The following is an 11,387-nucleotide window of genomic DNA, read 5'->3' as shown; positions in this document are numbered from 1 at the left end:
CTGGGCAAGAATGGGTGGTTGAGGAAAGGGACCTGACTGATATCCTTAGGACAGATCATGTGGCTTTACACAAAAACAGTGATTTTATTATCTCTTACTGTTGCTTTTTGTCAGGAATCTGGTAAGAACTTTGTTTCTTATTTGGGGTCTCTCATGGGGTTTCAGTCAATGTCAGCCAGGGCTCTATTCATCTGAAGGTTTGACTGGGTCTGTAGTGCCCACTTCAAAGATGGCTCACTCACATAGCTGGCAAATTTGAGTCCTGACTCTGACCCTTAGTACCCATATTATTTGGGGATAGTTGCTCAAGTTCTGTGAGCTCCAGTCTGCTTGGCTATCAAATAGAGATAGTAATATTTAATTTGTAAGGTTGATTTGAGAATCAATGATCACATGTCAAAGCACCTGGCAAAACTTATACTCACCAAAGGACACTGTTCTATCATAGAGGAGAGAAATGGGAGCTAATATTGGGAGTATGACTAGGAGTTTGTTCTGGGGGAAGAAAATGATTTAAAAGGCCAAATTTAAACAATTATCAGAAGGGGCCTCAAACATAAGAACCCAGACGGTCCCAGGAAGCATTCTCTATCCCCTCCCTTATCTCCTCAGAGTGCTTCCAACCCCATTTCCTTTCTAATGAAATACAGCATAATGGTCAAGCAGGAAGGGCTCAGCACAAAGGTCTGTCCATGCTTCCCAAGGGGTCAGTCTACTTCTTTCCCAAAGATATACCAGAAATTTCTACATAGCTTTTTGCTCTACCTCACTCACTACTAGTGAAGTCCATGGTAAGGCATGCCTACCCCATGTAGAACTTATTTTTTCCAGTTAAACAGTTATAACTGTTGCCCCTCGTGATCTCCTATCTCTGTCCCTTTGCTCATGCTGTTTCTTCCATCTTGAAACCCTCCCGTTCTTTTCTTGCTACAAAATCTATACTTGTTTCAGGGTCCATATCAAACATCACTTCATCTTTAGAGTTTTCCCTGACAGATTTCTCTTTCTTTGGATACCTCTTAGCATATTATGCCTATATCAAAGTCTTATCAATGAAAAAACTGTTGGCTGCCATATCAGTAGACAAAGGATGTTGCCACCATCAAGCCATCACATTACACCCACCCCCGACAGTGAGCCCTAAAGGAACTCAGGATAGAAACAGGATGCCCACCATCTAGCAGTCAGCTGCTGCAGCCACCCCTAATGACAGTGTATCCTGAGAACACTGAGGATGAGAAAGCACAGAATACTGGCCCCAGATAGCTCAGGTGCATATCAAAGGAATGACTTCAGGGAGCCCAGACTCTTGCATCTTCCCATACATAGAAAAGTACTAAATTCCTTAACTTGAGATATCTGGTTTTCTTTATTTTTTTCTTTATTTTTTTTAAACATCTTTATTGGAGTATATAATTAACAGTAACCTTTTGAAGTTCCGACTACCTGGTCTTTGTTGTAAAAACTCCTATTTATCCTGGCTCCTCCCTTACCTCTTCTGAGCAGTCTCTCAGAGCTATCTGAGACGCTGTGTCCTGGGCTTAAGTCCTCAGTTTTGTCTGCCAAATAAAATGTGAAAAGATGCTCAACAGCACTAATTATTAGAGAAATGCAAATCAAAACTACAATGAGGTATCATCTCACACCAGTTAGAATGGGCATCATCAGAAAATCTACAAACAACAAGTGCTGGAGTGGGTGTGGAGAAAGGGAACCCTCTTGCACTGTTGGTCGTAATGTAAATTGATACAGCCACTATGGAGAACAGTATGGACATTTCTTAAAAAACTAAAAATAGAATTACCGTATGACCCAGCAACCCCACTCGTGGACATATACCCTGAGGAAACCATAATTCAAAAGGACACATGTACCCCAATGTTCACTGTAGCACTATTTACAATAGCCAGGTCATGGAAACAACCTAAATGTCCATCGACAGATGAATGGATAAAGAAGATGTGGTACATATACTGAATGGAATATTACTCAGCCATAAAAAGAAATGAAACTGGGTCATTTGTAGAGATGTGGATGGACCTAGAGTCTGTCATACAGACTGAAGTAAGTCAGAAAGAGAAAAATAAATATCATATATTAACACATATATGTGGAATCTGGAAAAATGGTACAGATGAACATATCTGCAGGGCAGGAATAGAAAGGCAGACGTAGAGAACGGATGTGTGCACATGGGGGGGATGGGGAGGGTGGGATGACTTGGGAGACTAGGTTTGACATATATACACTACCATATGTAAAATAAATAGCTAGAGGGAACCTGCTGTATAGCACAGGGAGCTCAGCTCAGTGCTCTGTGAAGACCTAGAGGTCTGAGATGGGGTGGGGGGAGGTCCAAGAGGGAGGGGATATATGTATACATATAGCTGATTCACTTCATTGTACAGCAGAAACTAACACAACATTGCAAAGCAATTATACTCCAATAAAAAAATAAAAACATAATCCTCAGCTTTCAGGTTGTGCATTTTCTTTCAGTTGACAATCTTATCTCCCATTAGTCTAGAAGCCCCCTGAGGTGGTATGTCTTTCATATTCTCCAAAATGCCCTGCACAGCATGTTCTTCCCAATATGTGTTTGAAATTTTATTTTGTATATTAGACTTTATCTCAAGAATTAATTCACATCTTTGCAGTAAACTGACATTCATCTTCAGCGTGAAAATCACAACAATGCTAAATATTTGCATACCTATGAAAGTAAACATTAAATGGGAAAAACTTTCTTTTTTTCTCTTTTTCTTGTCTTTGAAACATTTTTTTTCCTTTTTGTGTTAGAACCAAGAATGCATATTTAGTTTAATGCCTAAAGCATTTTAGTAGAATCACAATAGTCCTGGAAGGAACTTTAAAGGGTGAAGTAAGGTACTCTCTTATTTCTAAATGAGACTATAATTAACTCTCCCTAGAAAAGTGAATACATTTAGTCTCTTAAGAATTTGCTTTAGAAAAGAACTGGATTAGAAGGTAAGGTAGAGTAGGAAAACTCAGTCTTTCATCCCTGATTACCCCTCTCCTGTTCCAACAGTTCCTGTCTTTATAGTGATCATCTCTGTGAGGCCTTTTGTTGTTCTCAAGAAGAATATACTTGAGGAGAATACAAATATTTTTCTGATAATTTTGGTTGCTATTTCCCCCCTTCAAATTCAGAGAATGGCATTCCCTTTATAGTCTTTAAAATAGTTCCCCAGACCAGCACATTTGTCTCTAATAAGCATCAAGTATTAGGCTGCAGCAATTTTTCATTTGGGGTTAAGTCACTGCATAGAACAACCATTGAGGCAAAGCAAAATGTTAGAATGTGAGGACCTTAGGGCTTTAAGAGGTTTTCTAATTCATTCCTCTGACTTCATGTACGAACACACAATCCATCACAAGGGAGACTCCTATGTTTCAAGATTTCAGGGGAAAAATCAAATCTCCATTGTTAACTGATTTCTAACTTCATTGGGTTATATGCCACAAGTCACTATGCTGTTTTCTGGTGGTAATGGTGGTGGTATGGTTTAATTTGGCTTACTTAAGTTAGATTTGTTTTGTTCCTTGCCAATCTCTTGTTAAATTATTTAATTATTCTTCAGCATTTATTTCCTAATTCAAGTCGATGATATCAATACTTGCTCAGAAATCATGCTTGTCCTGATCTGCCTCTATATTGTCCTCACCCTCTTTGGGTACTACCAGAAGGCATAGTAAGTCAATATATAAGTGTGGGTGAATCTGCTACTGTACTTTTCTCCTTGTAAGTAATTCCAGCTTCATACTTTTACTGCATGTATCCTACCTGCTAATGTTCACACCACAGATTTGTCAAAGCCTGGTCAAGCTGCAAACTAGATTCAGATGTTACGATCTCAAGTGAATTAACTGCTCCCTCTCCTGTGTTCCAGTTGCTCTTCATACTTACCTCTATTAGATTACATATATTATATTCTTATTTTTAGACACATATCTGTTTCTTATACCTATTAAAATACCAACAGTCAAGATAGCAACTGGGAAAATACCTGATTAGGTTAAATGCTTAATTAATGTGAAAAAAACAAAGGATGCAAGAAAAAGAAAATTCATTTAGAACTGGAAGAGATCACAAAGATTATCAAGTTTAACCATATTTTACGAACAGGAAAAGTCAGACAATAAGAAATTAGGTGAGCCAAAGCCAGATGCCTAGTGAGAGCCTGTTGCAGACATTTTGAATCTGGGGGCACCAAGTACTTATTTCCCAGTTTATTTGGTAAGAGCACTCTGACTTTAGATCCTTGCCCTTACAGAACTTTTACTTGAACTCTTAAGGGAAGAGGAGATTTTCTATCTGTGAGTCTTGATCCTGGGAAGATTCAGGACAGGAGCTGTTGGCAGCCAATGTGTCACCATTTGGAGTGTGAAAATAAAGTCAACACAGAGCAGACAAAAGCTTGAAGAGAGATTGGGTGTGCTGACGCTTCTTAAATCCCTGCATCAAGACAATCCTGTAGAACAAATACTTTTCCTTTTTTACTTAGGTTTGACTTGGGCTTTCTGACTTGGGTCGTAACTAAAATCATGCAGGGCTTGAACTAAAGTACAAGTCTTCTAACTCTTAACGTGTACTCTTTTCACTACCTCAGTATTGCCGGCTCCCTTCCCCAATATCTCTTTCCTTTTCCTTTATCGATCAAACAACAAATCTTCTCTAGCAATTATGCCCTCAGGTAGGAAGCTTCCAGCTTTTAAAGACAACCTTGGTATTTTGCATGGCCCTGCACCTGATGGATGGAAGGATTACCTCACCATCCCTATATAGCTAGATCCCTATTTATCCATCCCCAAAACGTGTTTGCTATTTAAGAAATAAAAGTACAACCTCCAATATTCCCAGAGCCTTCAATCTCATTTCAAATGTATTCCAGTTTCTATTTATTCAGAGTTGAAAACTACAGCCCTAGGGAACGCTGAGTTCTGGTACATACATATGTATGATCTTATCAATGCAGAGGCAGAAATTCTATGCATCCAGAAAGCCCTGAGTCAGAGGTGGTTCCTAGATATTGTTGGAATTGATTTCCTCAGGTTGTTAAGGTGACTTTTGTGACCTTACCACTGTAGCAGAAAGGGTCACATTCGCTCAGTGACTGATCTAGTGGCCATGTGGAAACACAGATCAAACTTTTGTCTTCCCTGGCTAGGTTGGTAACAGCTAAACTAAACCAGAGAGAAATCCCACATCCAGAAATCAGCACTGTACTCTGACATATAGTTAATATTTAAAAAATAAAATATAATTAAGTCTGCTAAAGTTTTCTGCTGAGCCTGGGAGAAACTTGCAACCACTGAAGAGGAGAGATGTGAGAAGCAATTTACATCATGGCAGTTTAAGATTCAAAAATATTTTACACCATAAGGTATATGTAGAATATTCATTCCAACATTGTAGGAGCAAGTGAATCAAAAGAGTCTAAGTTCCCACCAGTAGGAAGCTCGTTAAGTAAATTATGATACGACCTCCGTGCACTTCTATAGAGATATTAAAATGAAGAAGACTGGTCTTTATGTCCTAATATGAAATTGTCTCTAAAACATCTTTTTTTTTTTTTCTGGGGTAGGAGGCTTTATTCTTTTGGCAGATCCTGTCAGTCATTATAGATATTGCTGCACTGTTAATTAAAAATATATGCTTCTCTGTAAAGCATTAAAAACAAAAAATTCAAGGATGAGATAGCTGAGGTCTCAGCGCAAGTATCTCCAAATACATTGTTGTCCATTCCCTGACCTTTCCGTGTGTTATTTCTTGGTTGTTTTCCAGATCAATGCCATTCTCTGTTTGGGAACTTCTGTGGTGCAAGCTCTTTTGTAGGTTCGGATTTCTTCAGAGCCAAACCCTGGGATCCACAAGTTCCACTGGCGTTCTAGATGCAGCTGGACATCTTTCACCTCCAAGGTGCTGGACTTGCGATGCCGAGCAAGCTGGTAGGCTGCTGTCACCACGCTCTCGATAAAATCATCAGCAATCTGCAGTAGTATCTCCTCCACATCTTCATCCAATTGCTCATTAGGATCCACTTCTCTTACTAAGTCTTGTAATTTCTTCTTGGTCAATACCTGATTGTTTTCAGGGCTGAGACACCCTCCCGTCCCAGTAGCGCCTGGGATCTTTACCACTGTAGTGCTATTGGCCATGGAGCCTTGTGGAGGGGTGCTAGCAGGTTCCGGTTTTATTGATGAGAAACTGGACAGGTTGACAGGGGCTGAGGGGCCAAACTGGTTCACAATCTAACACGCTTTGGACTTCAGCTCATAGAGCTTATCGAGATCTTGTTTCTTTTGGAGCTATGAGGACCAAACCCAATCAAAGGCAGCAGCGTCTATCTCCCCATGATATGCAGAGACTGCCCCAGTGAAGCGCTCATCTCAGCAGCCAGTCTGACTGCTCGGCCCTCCCCAAGTAAGACATCTTTTTTTTTTTTTTTTTTTTTTTTTTTTGCGGTACGCGGGCCTCTCACTCTTGTGGCCTCTCCCGTTGCGGAGCACAGGCTCCAGACACGCAGGCTCAGCGGCCATAGCTCAGGGGACCAGCTGCTCCGCGGCATGTGGGATCCTCCCGGACCAGGGCACGAACCCGTGTCCCCTGCATCGGCAGGAGGACTCTAAACCACTGTGCCACCAGGGGAGCCCAAGACATCTTTTTAAGTGAAGAAAAGCAAGGGGCAGGAGAGTGTGACTAGGAAGCAACTATTCATGTTAAAAGAAGGAAGTCAGAGCTCTGTGAAGGTGCCCATGCATAAATACATCAACACACACATACACACACACACACACACACACACACACACACACACACACACTTCGATATGCAGAGAATATCATCTCTGGAAGGATCCACAAGAAACTGCCATCAGAGATAGCCTCAGGGAAGGGGAACTGGAGTGCTGGTGGACAGGGTTAGAAGGGAGAATAACTTTTCAATATATTTCCTTTTGTGCCATTTGAATTTGTGTTACCACGTCTTCACATTGCCTATTAAAAAGAAAAATAAAGAGTATTCCAAGGTCTGACTTCGGTTTAGAGTTCAAAAATGAAAACATTAAGATTTTATATTCCTTTTTTCCCTTTAGGCAAAAGCAGGGCCCTTCCATCTTTGTTACCTTCTGAACAAATAGGCTATAGTATTTTTAGACTTTCTCCCTGGAGTCCAAAGCTCACAGTGTTAAAGTGACCAGGGAAATAGAGAAGAGATGGAGTCCAGGTTCTGTGTCCTAAACGTTTTCCAGTCATAGAGAAACAAGCTTTTTTCCTAATACTGCTATTTATACCAGTAGGAGCATGCACTGAGGTAATTCATTCTTTTCTGCTAGATTAAAGAAAGAGGGTTTTTTTCCTTTCTTTCTCTCTCTTGCAGAAGGATCTGTTGTTCTTTTGCTCAAAGTGAACATGCCGCGAGCGGAGGCTACTCTTCGTTGTGGTGCGCGGGCCTCAAACTACTGTGGCTTCTCTCTTGACAGAGCACAGCATCCAGGTGCGTGGGCTTCAGTAGTTGTGGCACGTGGGCTCAGTAGTTGTGGCTCGTGGGCTCTAGAGCGCAGGCTCAGCAGTTGCGGTGCACGGGCCCAGTTCTTGGAGGCATGTGGGATCTTCCTGGACCAGGGGTCGAACCCGTGTCACCTGCACTGGCAGGTGGATTCCCAACCACTGCGCCACCAGGGAAGTCCCTGGATAGTGGTATATTTTTCTCCCCATGCCTCCACCTCCTCTGAGGTTCTTAATGGTGCCAGCCTGGGACTGTGGCTCTGAAACATCTAGCCTGAGTTCACTCCCAGACATGTGGAACTAGATCAGAAGAGTGAAATGAAGGACTAAGCCTAAGACTTTGTGGCTTGTGAATCCATTTGCTTAAGCTCCAGGTTCTCATCCCAAAGCTGTTCCTTAGGCACAGAACTTAACTAACTGGTGTCAGTTCTAAACAGACTCTAGCAGGTAACAAAATGGTCTAAGTAGAAACGGATTTGCGTGGCTCCTCTCTATTTCCTCTCCTCCTTTTTCTATCATCTCCTAATACTGTAGTGCTCCAAATGACAATAGATGAAGTTCCACTGTGCCCTAGTTAGTGCTTTAAAGAGGGCTTAGAGAGGGTAAGTACAGTTCAAGTTGAACACTTTTCCAAAAGATATGTAGTTTTGGGGAAGTTCATTTCCAACAGGTGTGTCAGAGATGATTTCCACTTAATATATGGGGAAGGAAACCAAGATTCAAGACTAGAAGGTATATCTGTCAAGCTTAATAAGAAGGTGACAGCAGGACAGCCCCTTACACACTCTATCCTTGTCGGCACCACACCTCAGGCATCAGATGTGAGAAGAGACATCCTGTTACACACAATGAATATTAGCATTTCAGATCAAGAGAGTGGTAAGATTTCCTTGCCTTCAGATCACTAGTTCTCAAATCAGCCTTCACGTCCGTTTCATATGCCTGATCCTTTCCCCTAGAAACTCTGCTTGGGTGGTATTGAGGGTAGCCTGGGAATCATATCTCTATAGGATTCTGCAATGCAGCTGCGGCTAACTGCGGATACTCAAGGACTGGGACCAGCTTGATGCCACGTCCCAGACTAAAAGGACAGATCAGAAAAACCTGGTAATTTATCAGCCTCTGTACTGATTAGCACTTTTCTGAGTGCAATACATTCTCATCACAGCCCTGCAGGGTTAGCAAGACAGGATATTCATCTCCATTTTTCAGATGTGGAAACTGAAAATCCAAGAGATTTGCCAAAGGTAAGAGGCACATTAAGTTAAAGGCAGATCTGGAATTCCAAACAAACCCTCTGAGGCCACTACAGTTTTCACTATAGCATTGCAGCTCCAGGCTTCAGGTCCCCGATGAACAGCCTGGGAGCTGGCAACTGTTTTACTTCCTAGAGCCAAAGGAAAAAGCGTGAAACCCAGGCTATAGCTAAAAAGTACAGCCACTTAATTGTATAGATAAGGAAACTGAAGCACAGTGATTTGCCCAAAGTGACATAGCCAGTCAGTGGCAAGAAAAATAAGCAACAGTGGGATTACAGTTAATACAGACCAAAAACAGAGCAAGATGTACGGGAACTGTATATCTTCTGCTTGGGGTTTCAATGATGTCAAGTGATTACTGCATAGAGAGCTGCTGTATATTTGGAAGACTGCCCAATGTATTGAGAAATGGACCGTGGCAAGGGGTAGCCGTACAAATCACTGAGGTCACCTTGCATGGTCTTTATGAGCGTGCCAGCCAGTCTGTGCCCCTGCGTGTGTATGTGTGTGTTGGTTAGTTGCCAAGGGGATGCTCAAGCAAGCAGTAGCCTATATACATTTGGCAAAGGTAAAGAACAAAAAAATCTCCCCAGAAAGTGTTAGCCTAATTATATAGCCAGTCTGTTTCTTACCTGGAGGTAAATGCAGTCTCCACAATCCCTGACAATTGTGATAATCATTCACAATACAGGAATGTGGTGCTCCACAATCCCTGACAATTTTGATAATCATTCACAATACAGGAATGTGGTGGGGAGAGTCGTGTCCCCCCCCCCCCCGCCATTCTATCTAATTTCTCTAACCCTCTAGCATAGCTACAGATTAACCCAACTCCTATAAAACAGAAACAAACTTCAAATCCACGTCAGAGCTCGCGGGAGAGAATGATTTACAAACTGCCAGCAGAACATTGGTGTAAACAAGATAATGCACGTAAATTCCCAGCAAGTCAATTAACATTCAGTTACTCTGAACAGGACCTGACCTTGATGCTTGAGGATCTGAACAGAAGGCAACCAGCAGCTTAAAGGAAAATGGCACCTCTTCCACTCAAACTGGCAGGTCTCTAGGGTTCAAAGGCTCAAGAAGAACTGTTCCTCAAAAGGATGCACAAAAGTACAAAAACTGCCTCAGCACAACTCTTGTATTTCAGAACTGATTTCTTTTTGCCTTTGAGCCCACAAACACTTTGATGGGCTTTGATCTAAATATCTGAAGGATCTAAGTGTAATGCTGCATTCCAGAGGCATCTCTCCTTTCAAGACCTTTGAGGGTTAAAAAGTCTCAAAATGAAGAATTTCACACGTTTCTTTGTATATTTCTTCAATTGCTAATTCTAAGAAGAGGGTTTACTTGTAATTGCTATGCTTATTAGCATTATCTGTTCTTTCTGGGGATACTTTTCCTTGAACTTTGGGAAATGATCAACCGGAGTCTTTCACAGTGCTTTGCAACTCCAGGCACCCAGAAAAGGTGCGTGACCCATTTGAGTCCATGGGAACAGAGCTGTTCAAACTCTAATGCACACCTGAGTCTCCTGGGACCTTGTAAAGGGAGATTCTGATTCAGTAGGTCTGGAAGGAAAACTGAGATTCTGCCTGTCTTATGAGCTTCCAGGTGGCACTGATGCTGTGCTCCAAGGACCACACTGTGTGGTGCTGCCCCAGAGCACGTGTCTGAGGAGTTCCTTCCACAGAACAAGCAGCTCTTTAAAAAGGGGTCCTTCTATCATTACAAGACTCAGCCATTTGTAACAAGAGGTGTTACTAAATAGTATTACAGATCGGGGACCTCAGACTTCTCCGAATCAGGTACCCTAGACATACAGGTTAGAGGAATTCCCCCAACATCAATTCTTTGGTGCCCATGGCCCCCTTTTGGAGACAGGTGTTCTGAGTTTTTTTGTGTGTTGTTTGCAGACTTCATAGTTGTCCACACTAGGTAAATTTGATGGAGATAAACCAAATTCCTGTGGCATTAATGGCCCATACTTCTGTTAGACTACCAATTGATAAAGAAAACACATATAAAAACAGCAGATGTGTACTATTCCTCCTCTCAGTGGTTGCAGAATTAACTGGTTGGACCCTGGGTGTACACAAAGTAGATTCTTCATTAGACACAGACAAGGCAGCTGGCTGCTGGGGAGAAATCTGATTGGTACCAAAACAATGTTCTCCATAGAGTTCTTCTCTAGTGTGCTCAGCAGACACTGTCCAGGCAGCACGTCGTCTCATTTCCGGGCTCTCTTTCCCCAACAGACAGACACACAAACACACAAACACACAAACACACACACACACACACACACACACACACACAATTTCCTAGGCAATTACCCTGGAATCATTTAAAAGACTCTGTGGTCCCATCTGTCTATACCGTCTACTTCCCATCCCTTCCCAGGATTCCAGGCCAATAATGACAATAAATAAAAATAACAACAATAATAATAACCACTGTTTTAATCCTCATTACAACCATTTGAGATAGGTACTATTATTATTCTCATTTTATGGATGAGGCCTCCTGGGCACAGAGAGGATAAGTTTAAGCAATTTGCCCAAGGTCACACACCTAATACCAAGGGTACAAACACAA

The 11,387-nt window shown here is 41.8% G+C and overlaps 1 pseudogene; it reads right to left on the bottom strand.

The window, feature by feature from the left end:
• Positions 1 to 5,647: 5,647 nt before the first annotated feature.
• LOC102977312 (transcription initiation factor TFIID subunit 12-like) lies at positions 5,648 to 11,023 on the bottom strand (annotated as a pseudogene).
• Positions 11,024 to 11,387: the final 364 nt, after the last annotated feature.

Source organism: Physeter macrocephalus, chromosome 8 (genome assembly GCF_002837175.3).
Source record: "Physeter macrocephalus isolate SW-GA chromosome 8, ASM283717v5, whole genome shotgun sequence".
Lineage (NCBI taxonomy): Eukaryota > Metazoa > Chordata > Mammalia > Artiodactyla > Physeteridae > Physeter > Physeter macrocephalus.
Note: the sequence above shows the minus strand (reverse complement) of the source record. Positions and strands in the feature narration are given on the sequence as shown.